The following is a 14,256-nucleotide window of genomic DNA, read 5'->3' as shown; positions in this document are numbered from 1 at the left end:
GCACAGGGCTTTTTGGTGCCCATTTTGTTGGTTCTGGTGAAAGCAGCACACAGTGATGTCGCAGGGCAGAGCCTAGTGGGTCAACACATGCCACAGTGCAGCCTTCCCCCCTTCATGGACTGCACAGACTGTAGATATTCAACATCTTTACTCCGCGGCTGCTCCACAGTGTGCCGGAGTATATGTAAGGATGTTGGCTCCTCCTCCACAAAAGGAAACACAGCAGAAAGACTGGCAACAATGAATCCACTGCAGAGACTTTCAGATACTCAGCGTCCTTACTCTGCAGCCGCTCCACAGTGTGCAGGAGTATATGGAAGGATGTTGGCTCCTCCTCCACATAAGCAAACACAGCAAAACGACTGGCAACAATGAATCCACTGCACAGACTGCAGATACTCAGCAGCCTTACTCCCTGGCCTCTCTGCTGTGTGCCAGAGTATATGTAAGGATGTTGGCTCCTCCTCCACAAAAGCAAACACAGCAGAAATATTGGCAACAAAGAATCCACTGCACAGACTGCAGATACGCAGCATCCTTACTTTGCAGCCGCTCCACAGTGTGCAGGAGTATATGTAAGGATGTTGACTCCTCCACCACATAAGCAAACACAACAGAAAGACTGGCAACAATGAATCCACTGCACAGACTGCAGATACTCAGTGTCCTTACTATGCACCATTTGCCCTCCTTCCCTAACTCCTTTTCCCCACTCTTCATTTACCACCCCCCATCGGCCACAATTCATGTTTGATTGTGCAATGAACATTTCATACTCGTTACGTGCATAACGTTGACTGTATAACCAAGGAAATGTACTAGGGCACAGTGTGTGGCTCTGTGGTTATTTACACCCCCATTAACTGTCAATGATGATGCGAGTCCCTATGGCATTTTCACACACCAACCTCCCCTCCTCACCTAAAACACACCCTCCTGTGATCTCTGTGGCCTAGCTCTGTCAAGTAGTAACATCAAGCTTTGTACTGTATAGGGCCAGCCAGAGTTATTTTTGAGCAGTCTTCTGGCAGTTAATGGCTTAGCTTTCACTGTAAATGAGCTCCTAGTATACTGAAAACGTCTTAAGCAAGTTGTCTTCAGCCAGTTGCTATACAAGCAAGATGGTTCTCATCATATATGTTCCTTGCACTGAAGTCCTGTTAAAAATAGGCATTGCTAAGCCGACAATTTTGACTTGCATATAGGTATAGGAATTTTGCTAAACCCTGATATCATATGCCCAGGTACTAGCATCAATTTTCAGTTGTTGCCACGATACGGCCAAGTACTACTGCCTAATGCCTATTGTATGCCTGCACAAAAGCCACAACTCTTGGCTTTACGTATGATTGTTTAAGATTGTGTTAACAAAGCCGGGTTGCAACTTATGCAGAGTTCCAGCTCTGCGCCCTGTTATAATGCATTTGTATGTGCACTACTTGATAGAAAATCAGGATCTGTGCATAAAAAAACTGCAAAGGATACAAAATGCAGCAGCCAGACTCCTCCTCAAGCTACCCAGAAGAGAACACACCACACCCGCGCTAAAAATACTACACTGGCTACCACTGAAACAGCGAATACAGTTCAAGGCCATGTGCATCACGCACAGAGCAATACACAAACAAGGCGCATAATTCCTAAGCGACAAACTACGCCTACACCAACCGACAAGAACACTAAGATCAAGCACCGACATACGCCTGGAACCAAAACCCTACAACAGAAAAAAACTCAGAGGATCGTCTTTCTCTCACCAGGCACCTAAAACCTGGAATGACCTACCTAAGAATATACGGAATACAACAAACCACCTAGCATTCAGGAAACTCCTCAAATCATGGGTCTTCAAAGCATAACCACACCGGAGACGCACTAGAATGCCCAGACATTTAAACAATGACGAAAATAACTCCAACCTCGACCACTCTCAAATTGGACAAACACTCAAACCAAAAAACCAACCACTCGACAGAGCATAAGACATCGTGGAAAATAGTCACGAAGGAAGACTGCAGAGACTGACCACATACCTAGACCGACACGAAAGCCCAGTTTACTCTCTGACTCGCACGTACCGGACGAACATATCCAGACAGGCAGATGCATCTAGATAGACGCTGGCCTGCGTCACATCTGGATAGGATCGATTGAAGGACAACATGCCCGCACCTAGAAAAACGTGAATGCTAACATGGGCCACACCTAGAGTTGTGAACACCAGCCTACGTGGCGCTCAGATGGAGTTGTGAATGTTAGCATGCCCACACCTGGACGAGTCTCCAGACACTAGCCTGTGCCGCATCTGGGTGGGAATGTGAGTGTTGGCATGACCACACCTGGATGGAGTCCTGAGCGTTGGCCTGCGCCGCGTCAGGATGGAAATGTGAGGGCCGGCAAGTTCCACACTCAGACAGAACTGTGAATGTTAGCAAGGTAAAGGTTGGAAAGCTGAGGATGTTAGCTTCAATTTGACACTTAAATTCCGTTTCTAGCATGCACGGTACGGAAGTTACGAAGGTTTTAGTAGAGGTCGTTTTTTCTCAGAAAGAGTCAGAATTTGCAAAACAAGGTTGTGCTTTTTAACATTACAAACAACATTCTTATACTAGGGAGTCTATGAAGCCACAAGCTACACGACACCACAGCCACCAACCCAGCAACGCCTCTGGATGGTTTCTACCTGCCGAGATGCTTGTCTTTCTTCAGCAAATATATTAGCGCAAATATGAGATTATCACTACCGTTACCAAAGGACTATAGGAATGAGAGAAAGATTCAGGAAAGAAAAAAGATTTTCTACAATGCAGTTCTGGATATGATAGAATGGGTTTGGATAGGATTACTTATGGATAATATATTTGCTAGGGACAATTCTATGCTATAGATACTTACTACTACGGTTTGGAATGGGCCCGTCAGGGATCTGGTCAAAGATTTCTGGACTGGAATTCTGCTAGCCCACCGGATGGAATTCAGGGCGCTCAGGTTCTGCACTCAGCACGGCACTCTGGACACTGCACGGCACTCTGGACTGGATCTGACAGGTTGGTTCTGGTTCACAGCTATCTGGTTACAGCTCTGCTCTGCTGGTTTGGATCTCTGGATTCTAGCAAGAATTATTAGCAAGAAAGCAGAAACAGCACAGCCAGGCTGTTCTTTTTGGTGCCCCTTGGAGGTCTGGGGTAAAATCTGGTTTCAGGATTTTAAAGGGCCAAGCTGAGAAGGGTTCGGCTTTGGAAATGGGCCTTTCTGCTTTCAAAGTTCTGGAGTCTTGAATATGGATTTCTCTTGCAAAGTGCTCCGCCACCAATCAGTTGATGGGTGAATGTGTGTGTGTCTCTCTATGTCCTAAACTGTCTCTATTTATGTATTTCCCAAGGGAGTGGGTAGGCTGAATTATACTAGGCACACCCTCTAGGAATCCTACTGTTTAGGGTCTGTCCTCTCCCCTGATTTGAGAAGAAAATCTGGTGTCATGATGATGCTGTATTTTAGAATCCAGGGAGAACCTCCCCTTTGTTTCTGTACAGTAAATCAATTTTTCATATAAAGCATATTTACAATATTACCAACTTGCTAGCAACACCATATTTACATCACAGATTAAGTGGAGCAAGTATTCATCCGAGTCCCATCTCAGTGAGAGCTTCCGTTCAGATTTGACAGTTTTTCGCACTTTTGGTCGGGTACCCAATGTCAGATTTGTCCACATTTGTATACATATATGCCCATGACATCTGGGCATAATCCTGTGAAGTTTCATATTTCTAGCATCATCACAATTGCTAAAAAAACACAATTTCTGTAGTCATATCCCTAAACATAGCACAGAGTTCTGAGTAGTTTAAAAATGTGACCAGAATGTTCATGTTAACAACACTATATTTTACAGCTTTTTACAATTTTGCACAGTTCTCTGTCAGTCTTTTTCAAAAGATACTTTCTTGTGGTTTAAGGATACACATATCTGTCTGGCCCACCCCCAAAGTTTTAGTGGGCCAAGAGCAATCCAGGCCTCTCTTGTTGCTGGCAGTAGTTTCTGTCGACACTTGAATTTGCATACCCTTTCAGTCCAGGAATCCTTTTGTCTCTCCCCAGAGCAACAGAGCAAAATCTCCTCCCCCTTCATTAACATCTGACTGAGAGTTCCAGGGGCAGAGAGCAGAAGGAAGGCACCTTTTGTTTGGAGCAAGCTGTGGAATTTGCCTTTGAAGTTCTGTGGCTGGCATCAGAGGTTACTTTAACACACTTTGTTAAAATTGTCTTTGCTAAAATAAACTTTACATTTTCAAAAAATAGACACACAGATCTCTAATTCCAGTCTTTTTAAAACATATAGATTGAATAGTGGCAACCTATATTGCTTTTGGTGGCAAGTCACTTCTTTTCCACAATTTTTTTCCCTGGCAAGCACTTTTTTGAATGTGGATATTCTTGTGAGGAAATCTGCTTCTCCTGACATTGTGTGCTTATGGGGATTTCTTAAATGAGGTGATGGTTAACACCCAGCAAGGATGTTGGATCTTTTCTGATGTTTGGGAACCATTATTTTGCAATTTCAACAGCCAAGGAAAAACAGATTTTAGAGCACTTCTGGGTTTCCTTGCAATGAAGCACTGCCTTTTCAGGTAGTTCCATTTCACTCAGTGGGCAGCCCAATGAAAGGTTTTGGCAGTGTGGCCTCCTCTTCCCCACTGACACAGGCAAAGTAGATTGGCAGCCAACTTTTCCGGTTTCCCTGCGCACTTCTCAGAGGTTTTAGCATGCACAGGGCTTTTTGGTGCCCATTTTGTTGGTTCTGGTGAAAGCAGCACACAGTGATGTCGCAGGGCAGAGCCTAGTGGGTCAACACATGCCACAGTGCAGCCTTCCCCCCTTCATGGACTGCACAGACTGTAGATATTCAACATCTTTACTCCGCGGCTGCTCCACAGTGTGCCGGAGTATATGTAAGGATGTTGGCTCCTCCTCCACAAAAGGAAACACAGCAGAAAGACTGGCAACAATGAATCCACTGCAGAGACTTTCAGATACTCAGCGTCCTTACTCTGCAGCCGCTCCACAGTGTGCAGGAGTATATGGAAGGATGTTGGCTCCTCCTCCACATAAGCAAACACAGCAAAACGACTGGCAACAATGAATCCACTGCACAGACTGCAGATACTCAGCAGCCTTACTCCCTGGCCTCTCTGCTGTGTGCCAGAGTATATGTAAGGATGTTGGCTCCTCCTCCACAAAAGCAAACACAGCAGAAATATTGGCAACAAAGAATCCACTGCACAGACTGCAGATACGCAGCATCCTTACTTTGCAGCCGCTCCACAGTGTGCAGGAGTATATGTAAGGATGTTGACTCCTCCACCACATAAGCAAACACAACAGAAAGACTGGCAACAATGAATCCACTGCACAGACTGCAGATACTCAGTGTCCTTACTATGCACCATTTGCCCTCCTTCCCTAACTCCTTTTCCCCACTCTTCATTTACCACCCCCCATCGGCCACAATTCATGTTTGATTGTGCAATGAACATTTCATACTCGTTACGTGCATAACGTTGACTGTATAACCAAGGAAATGTACTAGGGCACAGTGTGTGGCTCTGTGGTTATTTACACCCCCATTAACTGTCAATGATGATGCGAGTCCCTATGGCATTTTCACACACCAACCTCCCCTCCTCACCTAAAACACACCCTCCTGTGATCTCTGTGGCCTAGCTCTGTCAAGTAGTAACATCAAGCTTTGTACTGTATAGGGCCAGCCAGAGTTATTTTTGAGCAGTCTTCTGGCAGTTAATGGCTTAGCTTTCACTGTAAATGAGCTCCTAGTATACTGAAAACGTCTTAAGCAAGTTGTCTTCAGCCAGTTGCTATACAAGCAAGATGGTTCTCATCATATATGTTCCTTGCACTGAAGTCCTGTTAAAAATAGGCATTGCTAAGCCGACAATTTTGACTTGCATATAGGTATAGGAATTTTGCTAAACCCTGATATCATATGCCCAGGTACTAGCATCAATTTTCAGTTGTTGCCACGATACGGCCAAGTACTACTGCCTAATGCCTATTGTATGCCTGCACAAAAGCCACAACTCTTGGCTTTACGTATGATTGTTTAAGATTGTGTTAACAAAGCCAGGTTGCAACTTATGCAGAGTTCCAGCTCTGCGCCCTGTTATAATGCATTTGTATGTGCACTACTTGATAGAAAATCAGGATCTGTGCATAAAAAAACTGCAAAGGATACAAAATGCAGCAGCCAGACTCCTCCTCAAGCTACCCAGAAGAGAACACACCACACCCGCGCTAAAAATACTACACTGGCTACCACTGAAACAGCGAATACAGTTCAAGGCCATGTGCATCACGCACAGAGCAATACACAAACAAGGCGCATAATTCCTAAGCGACAAACTACGCCTACACCAACCGACAAGAACACTAAGATCAAGCACCGACATACGCCTGGAACCAAAACCCTACAACAGAAAAAAACTCAGAGGATCGTCTTTCTCTCACCAGGCACCTAAAACCTGGAATGACCTACCTAAGAATATACGGAATACAACAAACCACCTAGCATTCAGGAAACTCCTCAAATCATGGGTCTTCAAAGCATAACCACACCGGAGACGCACTAGAATGCCCAGACATTTAAACAATGACGAAAATAACTCCAACCTCGACCACTCTCAAATTGGACAAACACTCAAACCAAAAAACCAACCACTCGACAGAGCATAAGACATCGTGGAAAATAGTCACGAAGGAAGACTGCAGAGACTGACCACATACCTAGACCGACACGAAAGCCCAGTTTACTCTCTGACTCGCACGTACCGGACGAACATATCCAGACAGGCAGATGCATCTAGATAGACGCTGGCCTGCGTCACATCTGGATAGGATCGATTGAAGGACAACATGCCCGCACCTAGAAAAACGTGAATGCTAACATGGGCCACACCTAGAGTTGTGAACACCAGCCTACGTGGCGCTCAGATGGAGTTGTGAATGTTAGCATGCCCACACCTGGACGAGTCTCCAGACACTAGCCTGTGCCGCATCTGGGTGGGAATGTGAGTGTTGGCATGACCACACCTGGATGGAGTCCTGAGCGTTGGCCTGCGCCGCGTCAGGATGGAAATGTGAGGGCCGGCAAGTTCCACACTCAGACAGAACTGTGAATGTTAGCAAGGTAAAGGTTGGAAAGCTGAGGATGTTAGCTTCAATTTGACACTTAAATTCCGTTTCTAGCATGCACGGTACGGAAATTACGAAGGTTTTAGTAGAGGTCGTTTTTTCTCAGAAAGAGTCAGAATTTGCAAAACAAGGTTGTGCTTTTTAACATTACAAACAACATTCTTATACTAGGGAGTCTATGAAGCCACAAGCTACACGACACCACAGCCACCAACCCAGCAACGCTCTGGATGGTTTCTACCTGCCGAGATGCTTGTCTTTCTTCAGCAAATATATTAGCGCAAAGATGAGATTATCACTACCGTTACCAAAGGACTATAGGAATGAGAGAAAGATTCAGGAAAGAAAAAAGATTTTCTACAATGCAGTTCTGGATATGATAGAATGGGTTTGGATAGGATTACTTATGGATAATATATTTGCTAGGGACAATTCTATGCTATAGATACTTACTACTACGGTTTGGAATGGGCCCATCAGGGATCTGGTCAAAGATTTCTGGACTGGAATTCTGCTAGCCCACCGGATGGAATTCAGGGCGCTCAGGTTCTGCACTCAGCACGGCACCCTGGACACTGCACGGCACTCTGGACTGGATCTGACAGGTTGGTTCTGGTTCACAGCTATCTGGGGACAGCTCTGCTCTGCTGGTTTGGATCTCTGGATTCTAGCAAGAATTATTAGCAAGAAAGCAGAAACAGCACAGCCAGGCTGTTCTTTTTGGTGCCCCTTGGAGGTCTGGGGTAAAATCTGGTTTCAGGATTTTAAAGGGCCAAGCTGAGAAGGGTTCAGCTTTGGAAATGGGCCTTTCTGCTTTCAAAGTTCTGGAGTCTTGGATATGGATTTCTCTTGCAAAGTGCTCCGCCACCAATCAGTTGATGGGTGAATGTGTGTGTGTCTCTCTATGTCCTAAACTGTCTCTATTTATGTATTTCCCAAGGGAGTGGGTAGGCTGAATTATACTAGGCACACCCTCTAGGAATCCTACTGTTTAGGGTCTGTCCTCTCCCCTGATTTGAGAAGAAAATCTGGTGTCATGATGATGCTGTATTTTAGAATCCAGGGAGAACCTCCCCTTTGTTTCTGTACAGTAAATCAATTTTTCATATAAAGCATATTTACAATATTACCAACTTGCTAGCAACACCATATTTACATCACAGATTAAGTGGAGCAAGTATTCATCCGAGTCCCATCTCAGTGAGAGCTTCGGTTCAGATTTGACAGTTTTTCGCACTTTTGGTCGGGTACCCAATGTCAGATTTGTCCACATTTGTATACATATATGCCCATGACATCTGGGCATTATCCTGTGAAGTTTCATATTTGTAGCATCATCACAATTGCTAAAAAAACACAATTTCTGTAGTCATATCCCTAAACATAGCACAGAGTTCTGAGTAGTTTAAAAATGTGACCAGAATGTTCATGTTAACAACACTATATTTTACAGCTTTTTACAATTTTGCACAGTTCTCTGTCAGTCTTTTTCAAAAGATACTTTCTTGTGGTTTAAGGATACACATATCTGTCTGGCCCACCCCCAAAGTTTTAGTGGGCCAAGAGCAATCCAGGCCTCTCTTGTTGCTGGCAGTAGTTTCTGTCGACACTTGAATTTGCATACCCTTTCAGTCCAGGAATCCTTTTGTCTCTCCCCAGAGCAACAGAGCAAAATCTCCTCCCCCTTCATTAACATCTGACTGAGAGTTCCAGGGGCAGAGAGCAGAAGGAAGGCACCTTTTGTTTGGAGCACGCTGTGGAATTTGCATTTGAAGTTCTGTGCTGGCATCAGAGGTTACTTTAACACACTTTGTTAAAATTGTGTTTGCTAAAATAAACTTTACATTTTCAAAAAATAGACACACAGATCTCTAGTTCCAGTCTTTTTAAAACATATAGATTGAATAGTGGCAACCTATATTGCTTTTGGTGGCAAATCACTTCTTTTCCACAATTTGATTTTAATGCACAAGTTTAACTTCTAATGCACTTAACTGACAGCTGTCATGCAGGCAGGCAGCGGTACTGCTCCTATATCTGACAGCTTTTCCCTGGCAAGCACTTTTTTGAATGTGGATATTCTTGTGAGGAAATCTGCTTCTCCTGACATTGTGTGCTTATGGGGATTTCTTAAATGAGGTGATGGTTAACACCCAGCAAGGATGTTGGATCTTTTCTGATGTTTGGGAACCATTATTTTGCAATTTCAACAGCCAAGGAAAAACAGATTTTAGAGCACTTCTGGGTTTCCTTGCAATGAAGCACTGCCTTTTCAGGTAGTTCCATTTCACTCAGTGGGCAGCCCAATGAAAGGTTTTGGCAGTGTGGCCTCCTCTTCCCCACTGACACAGGCAAAGTAGATTGGCAGCCAACTTTTCCGGTTTCCCTGCGCACTTCTCAGAGGTTTTAGCATGCACAGGGCTTTTTGGTGGCCATTTTGTTGGTTCTGGTGAAAGCAGCACACAGTGATGTCGCAGGGCAGAGCCTAGTGGGTCAACACATCCCACAGTGCAGCCTTCCTCCCTTCATGGACTGCACAGACTGTAGATATTCAACATCTTTACTCCGCGGCTGCTCTACAGTGTGCCGGAGTATATGTAAGGATGTTGGCTCCTCCTCCACAAAAGGAAACACAGCAGAAAGACTGGCAACAATGAATCCACTGCAGAGACTTTCAGATACTCAGCGTCCTTACTCTGCAGCCGCTCCACAGTGTGCAGGAGTATATGTAAGGATGTTGGCTCCTCCTCCACATAAGCAAACACGGCAAAACGACTGGCAACAATGAATCCACTGCACAGACTGCAGATACTCAGCAGCCTTACTCCCTGGCCGCTCCGCTGTGTGCCAGAGTATATGTAAGGATGTTGGCTCCTCCTCCACAAAAGCAAACACAGCAGAAATATTGGCAACAAAGAATCCACTGCACAGACTGCAGATACGCAGCATCCTTACTTTGCAGCCGCTCCACAGTGTGCAGGAGTATATGTAAGGATGTTGACTCCTCCACCACATAAGAAAACACAACAGAAAGACTGGCAACAATGAATCCACTGCACAGACTGCAGATACTCAGTGTCCTTACTCCATACCATTTGCCCTCCTTCCCTAACTCCTTTTCCCCACTCTTCATTTACCACCCCCCATCGGCCACAATTCATGTTTGATTGTGCAATGAACATTTCATACTCGTTACGTGCATAACGTTGACTGTATAACCAAGGAAATGTACTAGGGCACAGTGTGTAGCTCTGTGGTTATTTACACCCCCATTCACTGTCAATGATGATGCGAGTCCCTATGGCATTTTCACACACCAACCTCCCCTCCACACCTAAAACACACCCTCCTGTGATCTCTGTGGCCTAGCTCTGTCAAGTAGTAACATCAAGCTTTGTACTGTATAGGGCCAGCCAGTGTTATTTTTGAGCAGTCTTCTGGCAGTTAATGGCTTAGCTTTCACTGTAAATGAGCTCCTAGTATACTGAAAACGTCTTAAGCAAGTTGTCTTCAGCCAGTTGCTATACAAGCAAGATGGTTCTCATCATATATGTTCCTTGCACTGAAGTCCTGTTAAAAATAGGCATTGCTAAGCCGACAATTTTGACTTGCATATAGGTATAGGAATTTTGCTAAGCCCTGATATCAGATGCCCAGGTACTAGCATCAATTTTCAGTTGTTGCCACGATACGGCCAAGTACTACTGCCTAATGCCTATTGTATGCCTGCACAAAAGCCACAATTCTTGGCTTTAAGTATGATTGTTTAAGATTGTGTTAACAAAGCCAGGTTGCAACTTATGCAGAGTTCCAGCTCTGCGCCCTATTATGATGCATTTGTATGTGCAGTACTTGATAGAAAATCAGGATCTGTGCATAAAAAAAACTGCAAAGGATACAAAATGCAGCAGCCAGACTCCTCCTCAAGCTACCCAGAAAAGAACACACCACACCCGCGCTAAAAATACTACACTGGCTACCACTGAAACAGCGAATAAAGTTCAAGGCCATGTGCATCACGCACAGAGCAATACACAAACAAGGCGCATAATTCCTAAGCGACAAACTACGCCTACACCAACCGACAAGAACACTAAGATCAAGCACCGACATACGCCTGGAACCAAAACCCTACAACAGAAAAAAATTCGGAGGATTGTCTTTCTCTCACCAGGCACCTAAAACCTGGAATGACCTACCTAAGAATATACGGAATACATCAAACCACCTAGCAGTCAGGAAACTCCTCAAATCATGGGTCTTCAAAGCATAACCACACCGGAGACGCACTAGAATGCCCAGACATTTAAACAATGACGAAAATAACTCCAACCTCGACCACTCTCAAATTGGACAAACACTCAAACCAAAGAACCAACCACTCGATAGAGCATAAGACATCATGGAAAATAGTCACGAAGGAAGACTGCAGAGACTGACCACATACCTAGACCGACACAAAAGCCCAGTTTACTCTCCGACTCGCACGTACCAGAAGAACATATCAAGACAGGCAGACGCATCTAGATAGACGCTGGCCTGCGTCACATCTGGATAGGATCCATTGAAGGACAACATGCCCGCACCTAGAAAAACGTGAATGCTAACATGGGCAACACCTAGAGTTGTGAACACCAGCCTACGTGGCGCTCAGATGGAGTTGTGAATGTTAGCATGCCCACACCTGGACGAGTCTCCAGACACTAGCCTGTGCCGCATCTGGGTGGGAATGTGAGTGTTGGCATGACCACACCTGGATGGAGTCCTGAGCGTTGGCCTGCGCCGCGTCAGGATGGGAATGTGAGGGCCGGCAAGTGCCACACTCAGACAGAACTGTGAATGTTAGCAAGGTAAAGGTCAGGTAACCCACTAACCAATATAAGCTCAAACTCTGCATACTTCTCTCACTCAAAAAACTCACACAACAAGCCGCACACACTTCACAACACTGCAACAACACATAATCCGGAACAACAGCACACGCGGACTGACTCCGATCCGATACCCGCACCAAAGCTCAGCACCCGGTGTATACCGAGTTGAAGCTGCCAACACAACACCCCTCCTCTCACTATCCTACTCCCTTCTTCACCTTACTAACCCATCCCACCTTTATCGTTTACAGATCCGCCTGAGCGCCTGGGGACCAATTCCGTTGGTGACGGTGCGCGGTACAAATACCTTTAACATTTAACATTTAAATAACACGAGCAATGTCGTCGTGAGACGCCACGGCTCATTGCCATGTACATTTTCGCCACAGCGCAAAGCTATGTCTTTGCGCTACTTATAAATACACTTGTGTGAGTGATCTGATCACTGTGGCAAAGTGTCTTTACCAAGACAATGCCAGAAACGGCCATGACAATACACAGAATGCAAAATAACCTCTGAGAAGAGATATTCTGCAAGAGACCCATTACGCTGGGACTGCGTCGCAGGTAAATCAGGGCACTGCCTCCGATAAAAATAGAACTGCGTTCCCAGGAGAAGGATTTAGACAATGTACCCTTGATCAGACGTTCAGTTCCATTTCTGCAGGTTCTGCCATTGACGCAAGGGCTCTCAGGTGGTTCGATGTTACTGTAGTAAAACGCACACTGAAAATGAAGCAATACACATACAATGGTAAAATGAACTCATATAAATTATCTTACTTCTTTGGGAATAAGTACAATCCTTTAAAATATAAGTGTTTTGTTAAAAACATGTTCATTTTTGTATGGCTTTTTCAGTACCAGAAGAACCTCACCAGACCACCCAGGGCTAAACCCAGGGTTAGCCTATGCTTTGCACTTTCCTACCTGCATCATAGATGGCATACTTTCAAAATGGGGGTAACCCCTATGACCCAAGCATCATTTGCACCCTCCTCTGCACTGCCTGCCTGCTTTAAACCAAAACGGTGCCAGCAAGGAGTTATTTCTTTTCGTTTAGTATCTATTTTACACATGGCTATTAATGATTAAAGGCAGGATATTTTTACTTTCTTTATTTTTCATTTTCTGTACAAGCTATTTCTATCTCTTCTTTGTAAGTATTCTAAGTTCTTGGCATTGTGGACGCTCTCAGGTGCCAGCGCTGTTTTCATTCATGCCGCACTGCATTGGAATAACCCCCCACTGACCGTGAAGGCCCAGGAAGACGATCTGACTTTCCGACCAGCTACTGAAGATAGCAGTGCCACCCTCAGCCACTGTCAATCTCAATAGTTAATATGAGAGGTACACAAACACGTAAAAGAGAAATCAAGTTCGGGAAGATGTGGCACTTCTTTTTGTTTAGTAAAGAAATGCCAGTGGAAAACCTTTGGTGTGTAACCCTCCAACAAACACAAAAAAACAGTTCGGAGGGACACCGTTTATAAATTTGCACGTACATTTAGAATTAGATACACAGCATCCCTTCAACAGTATATTTATACTTACAGTTCAATGAGGCCATAATGGAAGCTTCTTTTAGGATGTATTGATTGGCAACATCCTTGTAACCCAAGTTGACAGACCATGGTTTTCTGCAAGTGTTAAGGGCCATTGCTAGCCTGTACAGACCTCGGAACCCATAATTATCAAAATGCGCACCTTGGCCTAACATCTGAAGTACTAATTGTTATTTATTTCCTGGGGAAACATATTTGCACAGGCCATGCCCACTTTTTGCAACATTTAAAAAAAAGAAATCCGCCAACAACAGTCTCACAAAATAGTCTGTTTTCTATGTATGAATTTATTTTTGCATTCATAGTAGCGCACCAAGCCCTGAGGCGTCTAGGCGCTCAGTGGATATGGTATTACAAGATGTTATCAGGTGTTACAGGTAAGTTGCATATGTAGCACAAGGCTAACAGTCAAGTCTGGTAGGTTGCATAAGAATACACAAGTAGCACAAGGAAACAAGACAAATCCGGCAAGTTGCATATGAAAAATATGTGCAACGCAAGGCTAAGGTCAAATCAGGTAGGTTGCATAAGAATACAAAAGTTGAGCAAGGCTACAAGATAAATCAGATGAATTGCATAAGAGTTACATAAGTAGTGCAAGGCTACAG

Source organism: Ambystoma mexicanum, chromosome 6q, assembly GCF_040938575.1.
Source record: "Ambystoma mexicanum isolate Mex_15411 chromosome 6q, UKY_AmexF1_1, whole genome shotgun sequence".
Classification (NCBI taxonomy): domain Eukaryota; kingdom Metazoa; phylum Chordata; class Amphibia; order Caudata; family Ambystomatidae; genus Ambystoma; species Ambystoma mexicanum.
This window is presented reverse-complemented; position numbering follows the sequence as displayed.